Source organism: Struthio camelus, chromosome W, assembly GCF_040807025.1.
Source record: "Struthio camelus isolate bStrCam1 chromosome W, bStrCam1.hap1, whole genome shotgun sequence".
Taxonomy (NCBI): domain Eukaryota; kingdom Metazoa; phylum Chordata; class Aves; order Struthioniformes; family Struthionidae; genus Struthio; species Struthio camelus.
The window spans coordinates 53909410-53931870 of NC_090981.1; the positions used below are offsets into that span (position 1 = coordinate 53909410).

Genomic DNA, 22461 nt, shown 5'->3' on the forward strand with positions numbered 1-22461 from the left:
CAAATATGTCTCATGAAACACTGTGATTGTAAAATCAGTTTTCAGCCATGCCACATTTTGTCTGAGTATCTCCTACTTTGCTTAGATGGTAAGCTCTTTGGGCTTTCAGCCGCTTTCTTCCTCTGTATTTCTGTACTACCTCATGCAATGGCGATCTAACAACTGTAAGCCAGATATGCATACCTCAGATGCTAAAATTAGGCGTGGGAGGTTGTTGACTTCAGAACTGTGAAATATGTTCTTATATTCTTTCTTTCTACGTAGATTCACAGTGAACATAATAACCACAGTGCGGAGGAAATAGCCTGTAAGAATTATGGTCATGCTGATAGCAGCTGCAGAAGTTGTTCTTCTCTTTCAATTTGTGTAATTTGTGGTCTTATAAGAACAAAGAAGAAAGCAGTTTAAATTGTGCTCTTATGTCATAATGGTAGCAAAGTAACCTATCTAGCATCCATGTAGATGGGCTGTCAAATAAAAGAAATGCACAGAGGTATTGTGGCAGCACTGTAGAGATGTACGGACGCTTCCCCAGCCAGTTAACGTTCAGAGGCATCCACATCTGGGTTTTGAAGATGCCTGGATTAAGAACATTTATCAGCAGATATTCACTTTGTCTATAAATTCACTCTGAATGTCACATGTTTCAGAAATTCAGGTATTCATGATGGTTTACTGTAATAACAAAGCTTTGTTCAGTCATTCCTTATCCAACAGAAGTAAGGGCCTAGCCAAATATCTAGTCCTAGGAGTCCCATTGTACTGGGAAATAATCTGCCTAATGCTTTTAAGCATCAAACTTTGAAACATTTAAGGTGACACCAAGGTTTCAGCTATCTTGTCAAGGTTAGGATATTCTCGAACGAAGAAGAGTAAAGCAACAATGTCTAAAACTTCAGGCCAGATTTTTTGCCTCATTGCACTTCTTTTGTGCTGTCAGGCACAGCAGAGCTGGAAAGCAAGTTAAATTGGCTGCTGGATTACTGGAGAAACCCCCAGGTGGGCAGACCTGGCATAGTGACTTATTGCCAAGCTTCCCTTTGCCTTAGGTATAAGTGCATAGCTGAAAGAAGGCTTAGGCTATATCTCTGCTCTGATAAACCAAAAACAGCTAAAATGGGAATTTTTATACCCCAGGAGATGCACAGGGCAGATGCTGGCTGGGACTCTGGCTTTTATTCCTTCTTGAGGAGATGAGAGAAATATAAAGTTTGCACAAACATATAGGAAAACATCAGAAAAACTTGTCTGTACTGGCTTGTTTCTTTGCTCTTTGCCATCAGAGAAGAATTTGATTGCCAAGCTAATTTGTCTTTTAAATTCATTTTAAGAGGTCATAAATGAAGTCATTGCTGAGGATACAGCCACACTAGAGGCACCAGTGCCAGGATCCTTTTATCTAGCCATCGACTGCATGTTTCTGGAGTAGCTGTCCAAGCCTTGTGCCAGGTCTGCCTGCGTGTGGGTGTGTGAATGAGCAGGTTATTACTGCAGTGGCTGGCAGGGGTAAGGAGGCCTCCCTCCATGCCGAGATGTATTCACCTTGAAGGACTCAGTTACTAGAAAATGCATGAAACCCCCACCCCCTTTTTTTGTTAGGTTTATGTTTAAAGAAGTTTCTACATAAATGACTCTCTGAATTCAGGGATTTGTTGCGGAAGATGTTAACCTTGTATGAAAAGCTCACGATCTCCCAGTGATCTTGCATCCACTGAGTATCTTTTCCCATAGGTGCTAATCTGGCTATAAGTAAATGAATAAGGCTGAATCTGGTCTTTTTTTTTTTTTTTTTTTAAAAAAAAGTTATATAATGGATGTATAATGTAATAATGTATAATGTAATAAAGGATGTATAATGTAATCTAATCTTGCACAAAATGTCATCGGAAAGATTTGATTTCCATGGTATGTTCACAAAGTCTAGATAAAGTCCCTAAATAGCCATATGACTAACATCGTTCTTATTTTTAGGTACTAGTAAACAAAGGATATCAGAAGTTTTTGTCTTGATTTGTCTTTAGAGGTCTGTTTTCTGGAAATAAGTGCACAGATGGGCAGAATGACAAAAATGCAAAGGATGAGAACCCAGTGCCTGGTGACAAAATGTCATGTGAAAAAATAAACCTATATGGCATTCACCATAAAGAATAATATCCTGAAAATATACTGTAAAATGGTACAGTATATTCTCTTGTCTGTAGGCTACCTAGGACTACCTAGGCTACCTAGATTTCATGTTTACAAGTAGAAATACAGTCTTATCCTAACACCTTATACTTATCCTAACACCATATCCTGAACCCCATTGTTCCCTTCTGAAGTCTGAAAATTATTAATCTTATAACAGCCATCAGAAACAGACATCTCCTGTATAAATCAGTTCTAACTGCAATCTATGTTTGGTGGAAATGATTGTAATTTAGTCAAAACGTTTCTGTCTTAGTAAAATATTTCTGTCTTAGTATCCTTTATCCTATATGACAGAGTGTCAAAGTACTAGTATGGACAACACTGAAGGGAAGTGAAAAATAATCTCATTGATCACTTGTAGATCAGAACAGCTACGAAGGAGCAGATCTGTTAAATAAGGAGTTTGCCTTTCAATATGAAAATTCTTCATTTTCAACAATCCAAATGGATTATATAAATCTAATTTTTCAAAATGCACATTGATGGATGGAGCATTTGTAAAAATTAACTTAGTGGGGCAGCGCTTTCCATGCCTCTTGATTCTTCATCAGAGAAAAGATGCTTTTCAAACAGACTCCCATTTACTTCCCACACAATTAGATACGTCAGTCCCTACCCTCCAGTATGTCAGTAGAGTTAATCAGAGCCCAGACAGAGTTATTGTCTCTGTGATTTTAGGGAGGAGGGGAGTGGAAACATATGAGAGTGCAAACTTTTACAGTTTGAGCAAAGATCTGAGTTTTAACCTTGCATTTCAAAATGGCAGCAGCCATTTTCCACAAAAATAAAAGAAAAATGATTTAATTAAAAATCATGTTTTCTTGAAAAAAAATTACATGAAAATTTTTAAGCTATAGTGGTACATTACGATGAAATACACTGCTTAGTGAGTAGGAGGAATTTATGCTCAAGGGAGAAAATTATATATATATGTGTATAAATATATTATATATATATAATGGTGTATGTTATTACATGAAGCTGATTTAGCTGTTCTGTATCAATGAGTCATATCTAATTTAAACTCCAACACAACAGGTTATCATAATTTCAGTTCTATGCTTCACTTTAAAAAGTATGCTAACACTAGAAAACCTGTGCAGAAGGGTAATTCCATGGCAAACTATGTAATTCATCTTTTTTATCTTTCCTCGCCAAAGGCTGTCTGTGCAGTCAGTGGAGACAGAAGCGGTGCTGTCAGGGAGGGATTGACCCCCAAATGCCTTTTATACCTCTCTCAGGATGATATAAATTGCTCGTGGGAGGTATCCACCTCTCTGCTTTGCAGTGGTAGCTTCAGCAACTACCCAGATCAGACGCTTGTTTCCAATGGCTAGCAATGAAATAAGGTGCACCTCATTCTAAATACTCTTAATTATAGGAGACCTGCCATGTCTTACACAACTGACAGAGAAGCAAACTTACAACACTTGAACAAAAGAGGGAGAGACAACTCAATGTGTGTTCACGTGTGTGCATAAAAACAATAAGGTTTTACATTCCCTATATGTTCCACTGGTGGAAAACCTTAATCAAGATACCAGCAGAAGAAGAGGAAAGATTATACTTAATGCTAGCAGCCTGAGGAAGGAAATATAGTCTTAGGGACGTTTTAAAAGCCAAAGGCTCCATCTAGCATGTTCACTGTGGATCTCCTGCTGACTGCAGGGTGAGTGCAACACGCTTGGGGCTTGACTACAGAGAAGCCAAGGCACAAAGTAGTTATGTGCTAATTATAAAGGTCTGGTGTGTGTCTTTCCACTTTGATGCATTTTCTCCTTTGTGGTCTTTCTTATTATTTTGCCTGTGGAGTAAATTTTGTCATAGTCATGTGGAAACAAAGCAGAACTGTTGGAAAATCAAAGTAAATACACTGCATGAACCTGCAGCATGTTATGAACTATAGGGCAAACAGTATTTACCAAAATAGTTTAGGAAAGTTGGGAGCTCATAGGCTTGAAATAGCAGTTACATGCTAGGAAGCAACATTTAATGGCATGCCGCTTCTCAACAGTGTGCTTTATTTTCAGGATGGTATTCAATGGATACAAAAGTGCCTAGTTTTCTCAGCTGATCTCCACTTTCAGTTCTTCACAATAAGCTGAAATGTTGCACAGAGTGCCCTGGATCTATGAAACTGTAATGAGATCCTGCATGCAAAATATTAACTACATTTTCCGGAAAAGAAAAAGCTTCTTCAGAGTTTCCCCCCTTTTTATCTACTGCTACCTCTGTACTCATAAATCAAATTATTTGAAGAACAGATGTAAGTGCTATGAACTCCCTTCCACCTTGACCTTGGACTTGTTTGTATAGTCACATTCGTTAATTATGGGAGTAGCTGATGTTGTCACCAGGACTTGTCCATTACTCTTATTTTAAAGATGAAGAAAAACACAGGAACTAAGGTCAGCATTTTCAAAGTGGCCAAAATTTAGCTATTGTGTGATTTGCAGTAAGTGCCTTTCATAAAAAAATTGGAAGCATCTTATTAGATTGAGTATCTGGGTTCAGTCACTGACACTTCTAACTTTCAAACCACTTAAACAAACACGACTGCCTCATTTTCAGAGCTCAGTACCTCAATGCCTGCTAGTTGCATTTAAGATAGATTAAGTTTCTCCAAATCAGGATGCTTCTAAGATAGTTTTAGGTGATTCACACAATGACAGAAATTAGGTATCTCTGTTGTCCGGTGTAGCACTAAACCCACCGACTTATTTCTTCAGAAGTCCAGCACAGATTTCTGCTTGACAGTACATGAAAATGGTGATTTTTTTTCAGTTGACACTCAACGAAGCAGCAACTATCATACAGTAAACACATATTTCTCTATATTGGTTTAGAAAACAGTGCCTGATTATGAACTGAGTAATCATGTTTTATCCAGCTGCCTTGTTCAGCAAACATCCTGGAACTAGTGAACTGAGCTAAGTTTAGAAAATATTTGTTCTGCATATCGCTTCTTCCCCCAAACACATCAGCTCTCTATCATCAGGAAGTCTGGGTGCTTTTTTGGTTCATTTTTGGTGTAGACAACATTGTTGTACGTAGCAACCCAGACTGCACTTTCTATTCTATGATCTACAACACTATTCAAGTCTGGGACATAAATTAAAGCAAAAAAAGGTTGATGAAGGTCTTAATTGTAGAGGTGATAAATTATGTTTCCAAAACTCTCCTTGAGAATGATTTTGTTTTCCTTATTGATCCTGTATTTGCTCAAGGATTTTCTCACGTGCTCCTAAAAAGCAGCAGGCAGTCAGATCACAGGACAACAGGGTCAGAACCCATATTTAACTTGAAAAAATGGTGATGTAGTCAGAAAGATCGGGATGGTATTCTATGGGTACAAATGCAGAACGCTGCACTTAGGGCTCAGCAATCAATTGCACAAATAAAGGATGAGGTCAGGTGGTCAAATTGCAGTTCTTAGATCTGGGGATGGTGGTGCATCCCAAGCTAGACAAGAGCATCAATATCATATTGCTGTGAAAAAATAAGCATCAAACTGGACTGCATAAAGTGAGGAACGTGAACTATACTTATGCTCTATCCAGCACGGTTAAGGCCCCAGGTGGAACACTAGCTCCAAGTGCTGGTGCCACATATAAGAAAGATTTAGACTTACTGAAAACAGTGCAAAGGAGAGCAAAAAGAATGATCACAGATCTATAAGGAAAAACTAAATGAACCAAGGAGTTCAACTTAAAGAAGAGAAGATGCGGGGTTGTGGGGAGAGAGAAGGAGGCATCATGGCTCTGCTTTTTAAACATACAAAGAGCTGATGAAAAACTGCCATGGCACAGATAGCTCCTGAGATCCTTTCCATACCTGCAGTTCTTACAGTCTGTGATTACTGGATATTTAACTGAGAAATAGCCAAATCATCCATCGTGGCTCACTGACTTGCTTCCTTACTGATCCTGCTGCCTATGAGCTGCCTCTGAAGAATGTGATGTCTGATAGGTATAAACCTGAGAGTTTTCTCTAGATATATTAGAAGTGATTGCAACTCAGGCCTAAAGTATGCATCCTTTCTTTAGCCATAGAGTGGACACAGAAAAATAGTGGTATATATGTGCCTGTGATAGCAGTAAGACATTAGTTCAGTCATTGTATGCATTTTACCTCTGACATTGCTCCTCAGATCATGGCCATGTCAGCTGCTGGGAGAGAGCCTACAAGTACCAAGCTTGTATTTATAGATTTTGAGAGAAAAAGAACGGATCTTCTTCTCTAATTTTATTCCTAAAAGGAACTTAAAATTTTACCTAGAAAGGTATGACTTCACGGACTAAACGGTTGTGGTGGAGCATAAACAATCACTGAGATAAATTTGAATCAGAGATTTAAATGTAAAGATTTCACTTGTTCCCATAATCATCATAACCTCTGGATTACTTAATGACTGTGTTCATGTCTAATAAGTATGAGTATGCATGAGATGAAGCCATCAGCAATATTTTCATTTAAAATAATGTTTTCAGTGTCAATAATCTGTAAAACTTGAGCTAGTTTTTCAATCTTTCATATCTACATAGATGAAAGAAAGTGCATTTTCCAGTAGAAAATGCTGCCATGCAAAATAGTGTGATACAGCAATGGTAATTCATGAGACTCCTGGATTAATATGTTTAGGTGTAGCAAAAACAGTATCACACACTATTAACAAACAGAGATATATGCCTCAGAGGAAGAGAGATTGCAGCAGCGCCTGACTGTGTATCCTGCTTTTTTAAGCAAATTCAATTCAATTGTGCTGTGCTACTGTAGTTCCACCTCCAACAACTTTGGAGCCATTGGCCAGGTTCAGCCAAGTTTGACAGAGGTGAGGTTTATAACTGTGGGTACTTGGCCTTGTGTAGCCTGACAAGCTGCCCTTGTGGTGCAGAGACCAGGAGTCCTGCTTGGCTCTAGCCTCACCACATTAGAGGCCACATCTTGCACCAGCAGGCAAAATGCATGTAAATACAGGCTGTGGAGAAGAGGTGGAGTCAAGGCATTACCAAGCAACTGTAGGGCACAAAGCCATAGGGAATCAGGTTTCAGCAGTTCTGCTGCTCATGGAACATTGTTTTTCAGAGAACAGTCAGTATGCCATGGAGGTCACAGATAGCTTTTTTTGTGGGTAATCTTTATCTCTCCTTTCCGGAGGTTTTGATTTGTATTCAAAGCAAGAAAAGAGAAACAGATTTGTATAATAAACTGGCTAATGCACATCTGTGCTTCAACTAGAAGCCTGACCAGCTATTTATTCTAGCATGGTTTAGAGCCAAACAAATGGGACTAATTCTCCTCCCACTCTGGCCAAGCCTGGATAGCCAAGCTGGGTGCCAGAGGGCTCCTGAGAGAGGCAGAGTCAACTTCCCCCTGGCCACAGAGAGTCCTTGTCTACAGCATGGTGGAGCTCCGAGGCTGTGACAGACCTTCCTGCTTTTGTGTCCATTCTATGGAGAAAAACAGCAAGTCCTCCGTGCCGCAGCAGAGCCGCACTCCCTAGCCTGTCAGTTTTCCATCTGTTAGTAAGCTCTCCAAGTCTTTAATCCTCTTCACTGGTTTGACTGGTCATGAGGCTCTCTGGGGACATTTAGAAAAAGGAAGGGCTGATTGCTCTCTTAGACCTACACATGTCCATCACGGTGAGAAGACTTAAGGGAGTGTGGAAGTTGTCCTACTTCCAGTCCTCTGTAACAACTAGGGGCTAAGGTTGATCTTGTGGTTATGAAGATATATAAATGGGAAGGAGTGACTAAGATGACTGAGACTGTTCAGATATCATTCATTCATCTCTATTTCAGTTCTTCTGACTACACAGTTGCAGCAGTGGCATTTTCCTATCTCCCACATCTTCAGTGAGGAGTACTTCGTCAGGGGCTAAGATAGCATGGTGCATAGGATGAATGTTTCTAGATGGATCACACAGACAGGAACACATCTCCATCTAATTTTGATCTGCACTTTTAGAAGTTGGAGTGATCTGAACATTTGACTTAACTCACACTTGGGCCCTGATTTGGACTCCTACCATACATACCATGAGAAACAGAGCAACTTTCATCAAGTGAAAGTCTAAATGCTATCCCTTGATAATCAGTTGATCTGATTTTAATTTGCTATTAGCAAATTCTGCATTTTTCTGTGGCTGATTTGCATCCTGTAGAGACTGTTTCTTTCCCCGTAAACTGATGTTGCAACAGGAATAGTACTTAGAACATTTATAGTGCTTTTTTCAGATTTTTTCTATAAACAGTTTATGAACTGCTTTTGTTTTTCCAGTTTTACTGCCTATCTCACCTGGCCACCCAGCGGGTCCCTTCCCCTTAGTTAGGGCTATTTAGCTTCCTCTGAAGCCTGGCAGCTAAGGAAAATAAAAAAGCCTAATTCAACCCTAGGCTAGACTTTTTCAAAAACTTTTTTTTTTGAAAGAAATAAATGCACTGCTCTGAAAATCAGCTCAAAAGCAGCCCTGCTAAACTGAAGTTGCAAATCAGGCACTGGCATATTCATTTAAATCAAACACCTGAATGTAGAACCCCAAATACATTGATCTACATGCATGAAGATGCAGATAGCAGTCGATGGTGCGTATTAGTACCTAGACCTTTACTCACCTATTGCCTTTAAAATTTTCTGTTTGTTGCCTCAATACAGCCTGAGCAAAGGCAGCAATAATGAACGCTAGCTGACTTGACAGTCTTCTAGCTACTGTTTTCAAAGCTAGTAAAATGTAGGGTATACTGTTGGTTGCTGTCAGCACCTAACAGCATTAACACTCCCTTCCATTTTGCTACTACAAGAGGCTGTCAAAAACCTAAGAGATTTTTTTGAGGAAGAAGAAAGACTTTTCATAAAAGGCCTTAGAAGTGTGAGCAATCAAAGTTGATACCATAGAACAAAAAAGCATACCCTCACTTATCAGCAAGTGTGTGGAAAAGCTCAAAATGTAGTATATTTGCTTGGATGTATTGTTGCCTTGTGGGTCTAATAGTTAGGACTCACAAGTTCCTATTCCCTGTAACCTGAGAGGAATACGTCTTCCATTATATACTCCAGTTCCCTCTTGCTGGAGCCCCAGGCACTTGCTGACTCATGCGAGATACACTATGACCAGGAAGCCTGATTCTCGGAGGACATACTCCTACTGTATAGTGTAGTGCTCTGTACAACACTGAGAGCATACAATAATGGTACTCTCAATGAAAAAAAACTATTCTCATCTGGAAAGCGAACCCCTTTCCCTCTATAGTTATTTTGTGTTGGAAGTAAGTATTCATGTTTTTGATGAAAAATAAAAAAAAATTCAGAAAAGTCAGGTGCTTATATGGAAAGCTTATTGTAGCCAGGTTCCATGTTCCTAGCAAAAGTAAACCACTAAATCCAAGTTGGCAGGACTGCTATCAGTGGAAAGCCCTGCTGAGACTCTAACTAACCCAAACCCACCAACTTCAATACAAAAGATTTCCAAGGGCTTTACGTCAGCTATAAGATAGGACAGGATTTGGCCCTTTATCTTTTATTTACTTTAGGTGCAGGTGAACTTGGAGAACACCTCCTCCCTCAGGCACATGACTGGGGCACAGAAAGTTACTTTAAACGGAAGTATGTACAGCATTTTGTTATTTTTAAAATGTTAGTGTTTGGTGGGAGAAAATATGCTTATTTGATGTTACCTTCTTTTATTGTGCAGCTCTCACTACTACCCTTTGCTGGGACTTTTACTATTATTCTATCAATAAGCTCGCAAAAATTCTGTGGTCAGAGTCCTCGTGAAGACATTGTGCAGCCTGTACCTTGAATGACTATGTACATACAACATATTTGAAATTGGTGAAATAGTTTTGAAAAACCTCATAAATAGTCATAAACCAAGCACAATGGAAAAGATAGCACGAGATGCTGATGTTTGCTAAATAGCCTGCAACCAGTCTCAGAGTTCCAAAGTTGAACTGATTTGAGAGAGAGAGTCCTGTAGACTTTACTGTGGTAAAGAGGTATCTGTAAAGAGGTCTTAGCAATTATCTTAACAATGCTCACAAAAGAAATAATGGTAGTAATAGTTGCCACCAACTCTGTTCCACATAAGGAAACAAATTTCATAATGCAACAAAACGTTATAAGAGCTCTAATACTGTTTGAATCAAAGAAAGAGTTGGAAAATACTTTGAGAAAGTTATCTGCAATAATGATGTCCTATTAGATGATTTTATAAGCCTTTCATGTTAATTTTCCATGATTTCCATTTTTTTCTTGGTATGACTATGTGAAGGAAATGCATTTTAATCTGATATACCTACTTACAGGAAGATTATTTTATATGTTATATTGGCTTGCCAGTCTGTTAAATAAATCAGAGAGAACTTGAGAAAATTAATGCTACACAGTTGTGTCAGAGAATAAAATACAGCTGTAACTTGACTGGCAGTGTGTGTGCATATACATATATATATATATGTGTGTGTGTGTGTGTGTGTATGTATTTGTCCGCATATCTAGTATATGTTTGTGTAAATTCTCTCTTACGCACACCATAGGCACACACAGGTTTAATGTCTTTGGTTTTCTTCTTCTTTCCAGCTGTGTCTCACTTAACTGTCATATATCCCCGAGTCCAGCATGTACCTCATGGTTTAGGGTGTTTTATGTGATTGCTATTTGTTGGAAAAGACATTTGCTGAGGTGCATAACATCTTTTTATCAAGGTATACCCCATATTTACCAGCTTATAGCTTACTTTATCCTGAATGAAACTTCATGGGACAATAAGGGGATTTTTCTAGTTTATGGGCTTTTTCCTGTAGACTGCTTAAGTTATTTAGCAAATAATGGAGTTGCTTTTCAAAGAGAGCACAGAAAAATATTTTCTAATAGAAAATGTCAGGCAGCTGAAGTGTATGGGTTTGTATCAATTCTCCAGTAATACAATAATCTGAATGATAAATAGAACAATAGTAAATAACCATTCAAATGCTTACCTCTTGCGCTGGTGAGTCACTACACAAATGCTTTTGACATGCTTCCTTTCTCTCAAGCTGCCTGATTTATCTACACATTCTTTCCCATATGTCTTGGGCATGCATGGTTGGAAGGGATCTCAAGAGATCCACTTAAGACATCCTCCTGCATGGAAGAGGATCGACTATCCTAAGACGATCTATGACAGATATTTGTTTTAAAATCCTCCAGTGAAGGACATTCTCCAACATCCATAGGTAGCTTTTCCAGTGCTTGACTGTCTTTATTGTTAAAAAGTTATTCTTGATAGCAGCATTTTTTACCAAATAAATTAAACTGAATTCTTTTCCAGACCCCAGCGGGCATGAGGAACAATTGAATGCCATCATCACACTGTTAGTGATTTCTTCTTTTTAATCTTTGCTGTCCTAAGCTAAACAATCCAAGTATTTCAAACTACTCTTCCTACCCTGAGGAAACTTTTTGGGGAGGAGACAAAATTTTTGTTTTAGTCGTTGTCCAGTTGCTAGCATGGCGGGTGTTAAGCCTGAAGCTATTTTTACAAGACAAATAAATTAAAAGAGCAACAACTGATTTGTGGGAGTATCTTGCAGAACTAGCCTCATCACAGACTGACGTAAAACACACATATTTTCACTGCATGTGAGACTCCCTGTTTAGCTATTTCATCACAGTGACATGTGGGGTATTGCAAATGGACTCCTTATATCCTGTTCTTTCCAGTTTACGGAAATTTTACCAAGATCATCAGGAGTGAATGTCTTGAGTCTCATAAAGCATCAAATTGGCTTTAAAAAGGTTCATTTTGTCAATGAAATAGAGCTCTTCAGTTATTCTACAGCCTCGGCAGTCTGCTTGGCCCTTACCTTCCACTATTTCACTGATGTCCCAAGAAACCTCCTTAGTGACTTTACTGCATATACTTATAAGACATTACTATGAATTTGCTCCCTTTTCTGTGCAATTTCTATTATTAATATACTTTTTGAAAAATAGATGGAATAAAAGATAAATTAATTCAGGAGAAAACCATCTTTAAAGGTCTCACATCCGTGACTTTCTTTCCAGGTAAAAACAGATAGGAAGAAAAAAAAAATCAGCTTTAAAAATCAGTGGCAAATAAGCTGTGAGACATGCCATCTCCTTTGTAAAGACGTTAAGGTTATGTTTTACTTCAGCTGGTGTGGAGGGCAAACTCTGAATTTCTCAGACTTCTATAATATTGGATTATGGCTTTAGCGGACACACAATCATACTGGGTAACGTGTGCTACCACCTGCATGAAACCAACGTTCCCCCTGGCAACAGGCTTATTGCTGAATTTAAGTTGCCTGTTGCACCTGAATGGCCTCGCATCTCAGCACAGGACTGTAGGGCCGGGTCCCCTTCTGGGGAGCAGCAGCCGCAGAGGCTGCGCGCCCAGGAGCAGCAGGGTGCTTGGGGAGACCCCGGCACACCCCAGGCTGGTTGAGCTCCTCTCTTTCCTACCCAGCTCCCCTCTCACCGGAATGTGAAAACGGGGTATATAACTGTAACCAATTCCTTAATTGCACTAATTCTGTCCCCTTGTGTCCCTTCTTTCTATCTAAGAATTTTGCGCATAGGCATCATGGCATCATGACTGATTCATACAAATGCTGAACAAAACCAGTCAAACAGACTGTATTTTAAAGGCAAAAGGTTGGTATTAAAATTATTCATTTGAGGCTATCCAAAAACTATCACAAACTGTTATGAAGATTAGCTTTGGGTCTGCACTAAACATCCTGAATTAGTTTGTATCTGCAGGAAACTTTCTGTGCACTGGTTTATGAATCCCCAAGCATGTCTCTATCTAACAAAATATTTCATCTTCCACAGAAGAGACATTACAAATGATTCTTTAAATCATGAATTTATAACACTAAAAAGTACTCTTATGATATGACTTCTGAGGTTGCAATTGAAATAAGAAATTTGTACTTGGAGGCAAACGGCTGTAAGAAATAGGCCAAATATATTTAGTCTGAAAGACATAGCAAGTGTTAATAAAAAGCTATAATATGCACAAGGCTTATAAAGCCAACCCTCTCCAAAACAGGAAATTCAGTCTGCAAAGTTAACAGTTCTACATTGATTTCATTAACCTTTTAAAAATGTATCCGTTTCTCTCTGAGTGCTATGAGTAGTTGTCAGCCACCTTCCTTCTAGTTTATAATTTATGAACATAAATATAATGCACCTATTAGCTGATTTATCTCTGTAAATATTTTTACTGTGTGTTTTAAACTACATTATTTTTATCCTGAACGTTGATTTCTATTTGTAGAGGGTGAAATAAACTATTAGGTTTATTTGTATCAATCTTAATAGTAGCATCTGTGCCTTACTTGCCAAAAGCCCCATTAAAGACATATGTGTTTTGACTCAGTACTTCCAGCGACAGAATGAGTACCATTTCCTAGCAGCTGGAGTTAAACTGGTTACTGAAAAGTAAACTGAGCAAACTGAGAACTACTTGCAAAAAACATTTTTTGTAGTCTATCTAGGGTTTTACAAAGTACTAAGTGTAAAGTTTAAAGTTTAAAGCTTGAGCTTAAAAATGACTCTCCCTACGCCTTATTTCCAATCAGATAGTACCCACAACTTGTTAATGCGTGTATGAAGGAGGACATATTATTTGAACGTGGCAGGTATTGGTGATTATGTGCTAACTAGATTCCCCTAGTAATATACAATAATTGCAAATGATGTTTATCTTGAAGAAGCACTAATCCTGGAACAGTGCACAGTATGATTCATGAATGAAAATGAGAAGAGAGGAGCTACAGTTCTTCTTCCCAGTAGCAGTCTCACTATTTCATTTTCTCTTCCTAACAGCATGTAGTTGTGAGACTGGAGTTTTGCCTAGAAGAAAACCCTGCCCATATATTTACTATCTAATTTTTTTTTCTATTTAGAAAGTGTCTTACCAAGCAAGCTGATGGAGGCTGCTAAATAAGAAACACTTTGATTTATAGTAAAATCTCAACCTGCCCAGTAAAATTATTGAAAAATCTAGGGGAACCTTTGGAAAGATGAGGTGAAATGAACAGGAATTTATTTCATCAAAAGTCTGGATAGCAACTTACTGAGAGCAAAGAAAAGAACACACTTCAGTGGCTTCAGTGAGTTATAAACAATACGTGAAGAGTGCTCTGAGGACAACACTGTCACAGTGCTATAAACAAGTAAAATCACAAAGAAATGTATACTTCAGACGACTTGCCTCATTTCTTTCTCTTAATCGCTAACATTTACATTCTTACTATTAGCTGTGGTATATGCATCAATAAATTTGTCCTGAATCATATCAGAACTGCACTGAGCTTAACACGAGAAAAGAGCTCATCTTGCTCAGTTGTGTCTAATGTAAATTTGAAAAACGTCATCAGAGGGAGAGCAGAAGGAAAAGCTGTTGCAGCCAGCTCACTAAAATATCTGCTAATATTTAGTGACATATTGTGAAACACACACTCAATTGTCATCTTGAAAAACATCATGATAAAAAGAAACCAACACAACCAATGTCTAGAAATATCAGAAGAGGCTCACATGAATTAGAAACCTTTTTCCATTCCATATATTCCATTGAAACAAATAGAAGCTGGATGCTTATCGCCTCCAGACCTACCTTTTATATCTAGTATTAAAGATATTTTCCCTGTAATGGCCAGAATGCAGCATTGCTTTCACCAGGGAAGCGTAGCTATTCAGAAATCTGAGGGGATGGCTTCCTTAACAAGGTTTGATTTTGACAAACTGCACCATCAATGAAAATTAAATTATATGTTACAGAGAAGATTTTGTGATTAGAGGAGTGTTCCTGGTTTTGTACTTCAGAAGACAAGTAGTGCAGTGCAGGTTGGTTCTTGTTTCATCTGAACCAGTCCAGATAATATTGTATTATCACTTTAACATTTTTCAGAACACAGCTATACAATCAGAATTTACGAAGAAAGGAAGAGAGTACAGGTAAGCACCAAGGAAAATCTATCTGAAGTTTTGTTATTTATGGCTTGATACAAGATAAAATCTGAATCTTTCCCAATTTTTTATCGTATGTACTCACATCACACAAAGATAACGTGTTCTGGAAATAAACCCTGTGGGTTAGTGAGAAACAACATGTGCCTGCTTCCCTCAGCTGCTCAGGGAAGTGGAAATGCTGAGAGAACTATTACCTTCCCATCCCCTGTGGAAGAACAGGGTTGTTCTAACATGACCTGTATACTATATTCCAGCCAAAAAAAAAAACAGATAGGATGTAGTCAGTATGAGCAAGGAGCAAGAAGAAAAATGTCTGGATTCCTTTGGAGAATAACTTCAGCTTGTTTTATCTACTGACTGAAATATTATGAATAAAGTATCTTCTGACCAAAAATTATAGCATTTCCTTCTTAAAGGAGGAACTAACTAAATAAAAAATTTTGAAAGCTAGTTATTTGCAGTTTTTTCCAGCAAAATCAACTTTATTTTTCTATTTTTTGGTTTGACACAGTCGGCTAGTGAGTCACACTGGACATCTGGGAACATCTTATAACCCAAGTTGCTATCGTACATGGATCATTGTATGATGGCATCTTGATAAGACATTCAGCCTAGGAAATCTCAAGACAAAGTGAAATTGTTTAGTGGAATGCTAGTGGGAACTATGTACTTTAATTAAAATCTCTATCTTTTGACTATTTCTGTAAGAAAAAAATACATGATAGTTGCAATTGATTTGCAGTGCTCTTTACAGATGCTCTCCACCCTATTTCAATTGTTCATAACAGTGAGAAAACTCTTTGAGGCTGAAAATTAGCAGGCATAGCTCCATCTGAGATTTTTTTTCCTTTCTAATTTCTCCTCCAGAAAATAAGCACATAAAACCAATCCTCCTACTCTTTATGGTCCAGCAGGTATAAAAGAGCACACCTCTCATTGCTAGGTTTTCCAGCCAGGGGTCCTACTCTGGGAAGCATTTCTGATCCAACACTTTACAAGCTTAATCAGGGGGGCTCTATCTGCAGCTGATGGGCCTCCCCAGATGCCAGCTGCTGTTAACTGCCCAAGGACCAAGGTAGCAGCTAGCTTCCTTGAGGGATGAGGAAAACCTATCCAATGTTCACGTCTTCAGCACTCACAATTAGGTTGGGGAATAAATGTAAATTTTCCCAAATGCAGATCAATTGTGTTTGCTGCAAGTCTATACCAGTGGCAAGAGCTGTGAAGTGTACTGACTGTGCTTTCAATTCCCTTTTGTTGACCACATTGGAGCCTGGTGTGATTCATGAGCAGATCAGATGGCCCTGTCTCAGGCGTGACAGCATCCCTCAGAAGGGCAAGGAAAAGGGCAGGGTAAACAGTGGCTTCATCTGCTTGATTTTAATTCACTTCTGCTTGTTCACCTGACCCTGAAGGCCACTTGAACCAGTGTGGCAATGCTGAAGGGCTCTACTAGCCTGACCTGAACTCACAAAACCTTTTCATTTTCTTCATGTATTTCAGGGAATTTCTTAGCAGTGACTTCTGTAAAAGCAGCACAGTGTGGAGTAATGGAGTAAAGCAAGCCAGTCACTTTTGACTTTCATTGCCATCTCTGTCAGTGGCTGGCCTTAATTAAAATTTGTATCTTGCCCACACAAAGCTATGTCACAAAAGCAGCACTGCCAGGATTTTTAATATGAGCAAAACAATGTATTTTTTTTTTGTCTTATGCTTGGAAATGACTGAATTGCGTTGGCTGAATTTTCCCAAAGATTTTTTTCACTGGAGGAGGATATCCAGATGAGAAATTTTATTCCAAAAAGTTTATGCTTGACAATGTGATGCGCAACAGGAAAATGTCTTTTAAGGGAGGCATTAGGTACTGTCATCAACTTTATCTTTATTACACTAGTAAGAAAAAAACCATTATTTATATCTGATAATGAAGTAAGGGAATAAGAGTTTATCATACACCCGTTTTACAGGTCGAACAGGGATTCTGGGAAGCCTTGCCCCGGCACTTGCAGTCGAAGGGTCCACTTGTGCTTGGGAGGCAGTCTGATGTGGTCCATGAGACCCCACTGAGGATACAACAAAAATTCATAGTTTGGGTCTGAGATTTTACACCCGGATCCTAATGTGTCCATTGCCCCAGCTTCAGCAGGGCTCGCAGTTGCTGCATCATATCATTTGCATGTTCAGTGCATATCAGCAGGTGAATTTGAACTAGTTTCTTAGAAGAAGACATTGAGGACTGGTCACAGGGACTCTCAAACACAACTGAGGTATGACTCATGTCTTAGTCAGAAGTCTGAAAGCGGATCCTTCTCTGAGAAAGGTTGTTCTTTACAGCAAGGTTTTTCTGTGAATTAATCATTGGCTTCTGAATAAAATGACTCCTCCAAATCTTACAACTTCTACTTTCCAGGGAACATTCTAAGAAAGTAACTTATTGGCAGGAATACTTACAAAAACAGGGTGTTTTAAAGAAACAGGAGGATTGAAGAATGATGATAGACAAGAGAGTAGTTCTCAAATCGCGCAATTTTTTTCACTCTTCTCAGGTCACTTGTGGCTGTAACTGTTACAGACCACTGGAAAGTAAGGAAGGAATGAACCTCAAAATGCCAGTAGTCTGTCTCTATATCTATGCCAATCCTTGCAGATGTTTGCCTAATCTATTCTCAAAGACAGATGATGATGATTCTTCTTAAAGTTGATGATGATTCTCCAGGGTGCTCAGGCTCTGTATGCCAGTGTTTATAATTGGCTTTAGGATGGGACAGCATTTCTTTCTGTTTCATCTGAGTTTTCAGGCCAGTGAAAGAGCAATACTTTATCATCCTATTTGCTGAAGAGAAGGAGAACTGACTATCCCTTTCCTTGAGAGTCTTTTATGTACCTGAAGGGACATATGTGCCATTTTCTACCTCAATTTTCTCTTCAATTGCCTAAACAACCACTTTCCTTCAGCTTGTTCCCACAGCTCATGTTTTCCAGCCATCTAAGCAATCTGGCTGCTCCCCTTTGCACTCTTTCTGTTTTGTTCACCCCTCATGGGGGCAGTGCCCCAAGCTGGGCACAGCACTGGGGCCTGCTGAAGGATTACTTCTCATCCTGTGGACTATACACCTTTTTGTACACCCTAGCTTGGTGCTTACATTTTCTTTGCAATAGCATGATGATGACTCTTCTGCTTGTGCTTCATTATGCTCTTTAGATCCTTTTCTTCCAAACTATTACACAAGCCAGTTATTCCCTTGTTCATGCAGGGGACTCTTCTTGTCTCCCTGCAGTACCTTGTGCTTCTCTGGTTTGTAGTGAGTAGTTTCAATTCTGATCATCCTCTCTACTACGCTAGTGATCACTAACATCGCTGCACATGTAATAAACCTGCAGTCTTTCTGTTGCCCAGTCATCAGTAGGAATATTGAGGAGGACTGGACCTTGTCCAGCTCTCTATTATGCCTCTCACTGTTATCTTTGTGATGCTTATATATATGATTTGTTGATAATTTAATCTGGGACTATGCCAGCAATTGGAATTTAATGGGGTGATCTGCAGTGCCTTACTTCTTCCTTTTATGAAAGAGCCTTGTATTACCCTTTTACAGTGTGTTGGTCCAAGAATTTTCAGAGGTAATCACTAACCAATTCTGAGACTCCTTTGGCCAGTTCTTTCTGCATCCTAGTTTGTCAGGTCCACATGTTTTATAAAAAAATCATCTTTTGAAGGTCATGATCTAGTCTCTAATTTGCTCTTTTCTTATTCAAGTCTGAAATTTTACCGTTTTGTCACTGGTATTAGCCAGCTGTTTCTATTGGATCTTTTTAGTGAAGATTGACACAAAAAAGACATTAAATCCTTTGACTTTCTCAACTCAATTTGACAGTATTCTTCCCACCTGCTGACTATCAGGCCAGTGCTTTCCTCAATCTTCTTTCTACTTCTTGAACAAATTTCTTCATATCTCTTGTTAGCTGTATGACATTTAGTGTCTTGCCCTTTCTGATTTTAACCGTGCCTTCCTTTTTATACCTGTCCTTAGCTATCTGTCCTAGTTTCCACTTTCTGTATATTTCCATGTTGTATTTGAGCCTTTGTGGAAAGCCCGTGTGTGTGCTCTTTCTACCTATCCCTTCCTTCCTGTGCATTGGGGGTTTTAATCTTCCTGTCACTTCTTCAAAGGACTAATAGCTCTTCATAACTCCTTTACCCCCTTGAACTTGTCTCTCCAGCCTTATTCTCTGGGCTTCCTGAAGTCTGCTTCTAGGCGTCCACTCTTTCTATTTTTCTATCCTTGTTTCTTCTTTTCCTAAAAATGTTTTCCTTATTTCACACTCAATTTTACCCAAGCGGTCTTCGCCTTTGTCATTCATAACTAGTTCCTCCCCTGCTAGGATTTAATTTAGAGAAGTATCCCAACCAGCTTACCATCCATGAAATAATAATCTATCAATCAATCACACTCATTTCAAGTATTCTTTGTACAGTTCATGTTTTGCTGTGCTTTTCTGACAAATGTTTTTTTCAGCTGTCTCATATTATATCTAATGCTATATGACACAGTACATCAAAGAACGTATCAAAGTATAAGAGGCTACATGTGTTACATTGGGCAGCCATGATATAAAGTGGAAATTGGACTACTTTCTTATGAACAATGCCACAAATTCTGACTGCTCATGGTTGAATCAGCTGAAATATCAACCCTATTTAAGCAAATATTGCAGAATAATACAAGAAGGAGTAATAAAAATTCCAAAATGAGGCACGGTATGAACACATTGCTTTTCATAACAGTTCATCACCTTTTAGAAGAACCTTCTTGACCCTCCGAAACACTGGACATAAAAGAAAGGAAACCAGGTGCTAATTTTGCACTGATTATTTATGAGGAAGTTCTGAATAGAGGGCATACATTTGTCTGGTATCACATATCATATCTGATATATTCAGCCTTAACTCTGCCTCTTCAAAACGTTTTAGGTGAGTGGGAAGAAATGAAATATATTTCATAGATTGTATGTGGAGTGTTTTAAAGGTGCCTAAAGAGGGAGGGGAAGTCTGAAGAGTAGGGGCCTGACCTCTATTGTCTTCCAAGAGCCAGACTGCACACTTCTCACTATTCTATTTATCATAATCCACATTGTGCAAAAAGATTTTATCTACTTAGAAAATTGTTTTTACATGCTCATTCCAGAACAGACTGACTCATTTTTAGCAAGTATCTTTAGCTGCATTCCTAATTTAGTAGCCTATATTTGTATTTATTTATTTTCAATATAGCAATTGCCTATGATCGTTTTTAAAGATGATTAGGCCTTGAGTCCTTGTGTTGTTTTTCCTTGTGGTAAAATACCAAATGCAGCAGCCTGACATTGCTTTCAAATTAAATAACATAAAATACAATATTTTGCGCTGGAAAACTGTTTGCTATTTTTTCCCCTCAGTTACATTTTAATGTTCAAGCACACGCATTTTATTTAAGTGGAATCTGTCAGCGATGTCAGCAGCAGTTTTGCGTAGCTAGTGCAGAAATATTATAATATTTTTATGGGCAGTACATATCAAGAAAAAGAAAAAAGTTCATTTGAACGGGATTTTCAGAAGTACTTCATAACAACCAGTAATACAATATACATGTATAACTCCTAAATATACCTTTCATTACTCCTGCTCACTGAGGGCACCACAACCTTTATGTTTTTACCCACATTAGTGTTTTCATGAGGTAGGAAGTACAATTTCAGTTAAAGATAAGGACCTGAGAAAAACAGTAGTTCAGTATTGCTTTTATTTTATTATGATGCTTTGCAATATCTGGTATTTTGCTGGAAAATTCCTGGGTCCTGGAAATAACATGAAAGGGATTGTAAATAAGAGCTAGCTTGAACATGTGACATGATGCAAAAAGCCCCCAAAACCAAAAAAAACAAACACAAGACAAACTAGAAGACAAATAACAAAGATTCTTTTTTTCTTCATTTCCTGATTTTTCCAGGAATTTTTTCATTTTTTAATGAAACCATGCTAATGAGATTTGAATGCTTTGCTGAGAGGTGTCTTATGATTTAGAAGAAAGATTTAGAAGAAAGAGTGCTAACTTCAAGTTTTTCTAATTTTTCCTTTAAGTTTATGAAGTTGCTGAAATGATGTTGTGATTTATACTCCTAATTTCTAATAAAATAATAGAATCATAGAATAATTTAGGGAGGATGTTGCTAGTCCAATTCCCTCAAAGCAAGCCGGTCTATGAAGTTAGCTTAGGTTGCTTCAGGACCTTCTCTAGGAGAATTCTGAATATTGTCAGGGATGGTGATTGCACAGCCCCCTGGGCAGTGTTCAGTGCTTAACCACCATCATGGTGAAAATCTTTTTCCTTTTATCTAGCCAGAATTTCCCTTGCTGCACCATGTGACTGTGGCCCCTTTTCTTTCACTGTGCACCTCTAAGAAGAGCCTGGCTCAGTCACAGCTGTAACCAGGCATTCAGTAGCTGAAGACAGCTACGTCCCTCATCCTCTCTGAGGTAAGCAAGCTCCCTTCCCCAGCCTCTCCTTGCACATCGTGGCTCCAGCCCCCTGGGCTGCAGAGTGGCCCTTTGCGGTGGTTGCTGTGGTTTTCCAATATTTTCCTTGTGCTGGAGGTCCAAAACAGGGTAGTACTGTAGGTGTGCTGCAAAGCTGAGAAGAAGCGAATATCATATCGACCAACCCACCAGCTACCCTCTTGCTAATACAGTCTGGTATGTGGTTTGCCATCAAGAGACAGCTTGCTAAGAGATTTTGTTGCAATGCAAACCGATCAAGTTCTTTAAAGCTTATGAGTCTCTCTTTATTTGGAACAAATATGTCATTTGCCAAGCTGTGATTTCTCCATAGACTCTTGGTAAAATCTGACACTATTCATCTGATTTGACAAAAAAAAAAAAAGACCTAAATAGATTTAGCTTTACAGCTTCACATCTGTGCTTATTTGCTTCCCTTGACTGATTTTGAATAGGAAAATTCAGGAAATTTCAGAGCTGAAACAGATGCTAATTTTGAAATAGCTGTATTCATACAGACAAGATCTAAAAATCAACCCAAACTGAAATCACAGATTCTGCTGTTCAGATAAAACAGAAGTCAATCCCCCGTGTCTTCTGAAAGCTATTTAAAGCAGCTTCTTATTAAATGGCAACCCCTCAGCCACCTCAGACCATCCTTTCAACAAGTAAAACCTATCGTCTGTCAGAATTCAGTTTTAATCCAGAACAATGATCAATCTATCAATGAGAAAACTGAATATACATGCCCACCT

General features: G+C 38.6%; 1 long non-coding RNA gene across 1 annotated transcript in view; it reads left to right on the forward strand.

Annotated features, from left to right (window-relative positions):
* The window catches only part of LOC138064036 (uncharacterized), a 50087-nt gene that overhangs the window by 22242 nt on the left and 5384 nt on the right, over nucleotides 1–22461 (forward strand). Inside the window, exons 2-3 of the long non-coding RNA XR_011137248.1 lie at nucleotides 15113–15159; nucleotides 21551–21688. This is a non-coding gene — a long non-coding RNA (uncharacterized lncRNA). The remainder of the gene's footprint in view (nucleotides 1–15112; nucleotides 15160–21550; nucleotides 21689–22461) is intronic.